This window comes from Mandrillus leucophaeus, unplaced genomic scaffold (genome assembly GCF_000951045.1).
Source record: "Mandrillus leucophaeus isolate KB7577 unplaced genomic scaffold, Mleu.le_1.0 Scaffold408, whole genome shotgun sequence".
NCBI lineage: Eukaryota > Metazoa > Chordata > Mammalia > Primates > Cercopithecidae > Mandrillus > Mandrillus leucophaeus.
In genome coordinates this window covers 2,032,247-2,036,374 of record NW_012104343.1, presented here as the reverse complement: position 1 = coordinate 2,036,374, position 4,128 = coordinate 2,032,247, and positions in this window count along the sequence as shown.

The following is a 4,128-nucleotide window of genomic DNA, read 5'->3' as shown; positions in this document are numbered from 1 at the left end:
TCTCAGCCTCCCAAAGTGTTGGGATTACAGGCGTGAGCCACCGGGCCCAGCTCCAGATGATTTTTTTTTTTTTTTTAAGTTATAGGAAAGATTTCTGATTACAAAAAAAAAAAAAAAAAATTGCATCAGGCCAGATGCAGTGGCATATGCCTGTAATCCCAGCAATTTGGGAGGGCGAGGCAGGCGGATTGCCTGAGGTCAGGAGTCCGAGACCAACCTGGTCAACATAGTGAAACTCTGTCTCTACTAAATTACAAAAAATTAGCTGGGCATGGCAGCAGGCGCCTGTAATCCCAGCTACTCACGAGGCTAAAGCAGAAGAATTGCTTGAATTGGGAGGCAGAGGTTACAGTGAGCTGAGATTGTGCCACCGCACTCCAGGCTGAGCAACAGAGGGAGACTCTGTCTCCACCTCTCCCTAAAAATTGCATCCTCCGTGCACAGTGGCTCACGCCTGTAATCCCAGAACTTTGGGAGGCTGAGGCAGGTGTATCACCTGAGGTCAGGAGTTCGAGACCAGCCTGGTCAACATGGCAAAACCCAGCCTCTAAAATACAAAAAAATTAGCTGGGGGGTTAGTAGGCTTCTGTAATTCCAGCCACTCAGGAGGCTGGGGCAGGGAGAAACGCTTGAACCCAGGAGGCAGAGGTTGCAGTGATCCAAGACTATGCCACTGTACTCCAGCCTAGTCTCTGTTGGACATTCTGACCAGTCAGAATATTAAGATTTCTCAAAACTCTCATTTCCCTGTGATATTTTCTGAATTAAAACGACTTGGTATTTTATTTATTCAGAGACAGGGTCTCACTCTGTTGCCCAGGCTGGAGTGCAGTGATGGGATTATGGCTCACTGCAGCCTCAACCTCCCAGGCTCAAGTGATCCTCCCACCTCAGCCTCCCTAGTAGCTAGAACTACAGGTGGGCACCATGCTGGCTAAATTTTGTATTTCTTTTGTAGAGATGGGGTTTTACTGTGTTGCCTAGGCTGGTCTTAAACTCCTAGGCTCAAGGGATCTGCCTGCCTCAGCTTCCCAAAGTGCTGGGATTACAGGCGTGAGCCACCATGCTTAGCCTTTTGTGTTTTTTGTGTTACATTGATCAAACACTTTAAAAATTATCTTTTATGTTGAAACAAGTATTAAGGAGGTGATGGAAAGAGTCAATTCCTTGAGGAGGGCAAGAGCCAGAGTACAAGTGGTAGAATTTGCTTCTGACAGGACATATCTTTCACTGAAAAAAAAATGCAAGAGAAAATGAATGCAGATTGGAAAGTCTGACGTTGAAGCATTCCCCACAGGTGGTTTTTATTTTCTGAAGTTGAGGCAAGGTCACCAGCTAAAAATGAGAGGTGGGGAAAAAGGATGTGAAATTTGAGGAGATGTGAACGCATGAATGGTTAATCCAGAGACTGGAATAGCATTGCCAGCCAGTACTGAGTGCTCCTGAGAGGACTGAGGTCATGAATTAAAACCAGTTAGCTTGTTATATGACTGACTGACTTTTCTCCAGCAGCTTTTGTTGTTTGGATTCAAGAAATGAGAAAGTTCAGCTGGAGCATGGTTTAGTCCAAGCAAGGCTGAGATTCTTTCAAGCAAAAAAGGAGACATTGAGATCAGAGTTGAAAATGTTTGTAAAAGAGGATGAAAAGGACTGATCAGGGAATTTAAGTCAGGTGACCTGCAAAATGATTATATGATCGCAGAAGCAGAAGAGTTGAGTTTTTTAAAGTGTTGGGGTTAATAGAGTGGAGGTCTTAATTAGGTAATTGAGAGTACAATAAATTAGCTGGGAAAAAAGGGCTAGTGATTGACAATTGGGAAGCTTGAAACTGAGATTTCAACTGATGACAAGGTTCAGAATCTGAGTGACACCGAAGTGGTTAAGACGCAACAGAGGAACAAATTCTTGGAAATGAAGAGGTCAGAGGTCTAGGAGGCCAAGTGCTGGTGTTGCATGGGTCACCTACAAGGATGTTGAATTCAGATAGAATGTAGACAAGAGGGATGGTGAGGAAAACCTACAGCAAGCAGCTCTATAATTTCTGGGAAGTGGCCAGGAGGCTCGTGGATGATGGCAGTAAGGAGAGTAGGTGATTTGGCCAGAAGATATGAACTTCAAGTATTTTTGAAGGAGAAAAGAGCAGAAATAGTTTGGAAGTAGCAATCAGGACCAAAGAGACCACCCAATCTCAATAGCCTAACCTCTTAGTGTTAGGGTATGCTGAATCTGTTAAGTGTAATCTCAATTTTGGAGCTCTACAGCAGTAAATCCGCAAGTATAACCACCTGTAGCTAATGTCCAGGGATAAGAAAAAGATAATGAAAATGTTTTTGCCCAGGAAACATTAATTGCAGGCATCTAGAATGCAGTTCTTGCATTATACGTACTGGGTTACCAGTCATTGCAAAATCATGGTCCTTTGCCTCTCAGCTCAGTTCCCCTTCTGAAGATAAAAACATTTGCCTATGTGTCCAGGGAAGCCGTAGGGGCAAAAAACTAAGCAACTTTTACGAGGGATCATAAAAATCTACCTAACAACTTGCTAATTAAAACCTCATTTTTAATTTGCATTATTGAGCTTAATACCATTGCTTATATATGGATACTGAGATTTTTATAAACTAGTTATCTCTAGGAAAATATCACTAAAAGAAATATCTCCTCAATTTGAACAAAAGTAAGTCGCTTAAATCATAGGAAACATTTTTAGTGAAAGCGTGTGTTTTAAATATATTCTAACCTAACAGTGTAGAAAGCAGGCAAACAAAAAAAAATGTAATCAGTTTCTAAAATATAGTTTGGAGCTCAGATTCTGGGGAAATTATTAACACATTCTTGATCCAAGGTCTCCTTTCCTTTCTAGAATCTTTAATCATACATATTCATCAGAAATACAAATATTTGTCATCAGTGATACTAATTTTCAGGCAAACATTTTAATTGCAGTCAGTACCAGGTTTTAATTTGGATCAGTAATACGGGTTTGATTAGGGTTCTAGGCCTAATTATAGGTCACTAGGCTTCCTTTAGGATTATGCAACATCTGCTATTTTAAATTGACCATTGAGGGGGTTCCCAAGGGTTCGGCTTCGTTTTGTTATCAAACGTTAGTGGGATCCAAAGCCAGGATGGGTTTCAACAAAAATGCAAGCGCGAATTTGTCTTGAGTCTCAACGCACTGTTCAAATTAAACAATTTAGACATGCCCCAACTACGAGACTAAGAAGTGAACGGTATAGTACATTTTTGTCACAAATTCAAGGGTAAAGTGCCCGATGGTAGAGGTCTGGCTTCTCCCGGGTTTCTGGAACAAAAGAAGTGTTCGCGAGTAGACAGAGGGGTAACTCCCTGCCCTCCCCCTCCCAAAGTAAATCAAATCAAGGAATATGAGTGCCTGCAGACAAGTCTCGCTTATTTTCTTCCCCTTCATGGCTAGCGTTTGGGGAAGGCAAGGCTGCGGCTACTCTTCGGTGCTTCAGTGTCCCGGGAGGAAGAAAGGCCCAGACAAGGGTCCTCACAGCCGGCGTGGAATTCGGCCGGTTCGTAGGCGATCGACCCCAGAGACGAAAGCTGCTTCTCAAGCTGGGGGAGGGAGAGGAAACGGCGCACAAAAGCAGTACGACCTGTCCCTTATCGGCGTCTAAGGGGAAGGGTGGAGAAAATGAAAACAGAAGCGGGCCGGGCGCCTCGGCTCCCGCCCCAGCGCCTTTTAAACTGCGTTTCTACCTCCTCTTGCTCAGCGCGGCGGCTAATGGAACCCGCGCGAGCCGTCCCGCCAATCACCGCCGCGCTTCCTCCCGTCGCCCGCCAATGGCGCCGCGTGTTCTTGGGGCGTGGGCGAAGCAGGCTGCTCGCCTCCTGCCTGTAGTGTGTGGGCTGGGGTTGGTGCGGGCTTCCAGCTTGGCTGCACTTCGTCCGTAGTTCGGCTCTGGGGTCTTTTGTGTCCGGGTCTGGCTTGGCTTTGTGTCCGCGAGTTTTTGCTCCGCTCCGCAGCGCTCCTACTGGGCAGGAGCCGTGAGGCTCGGAGGCGGCAGTTCAGCCCCGGGGCTTTTGTGTCGGGTCTGGCTTGGCTTTGTGTTCCAGAGTTTTTGCCCTGCTCCGCGGCGCTTCTCAGGGGCGGGAGCCGCG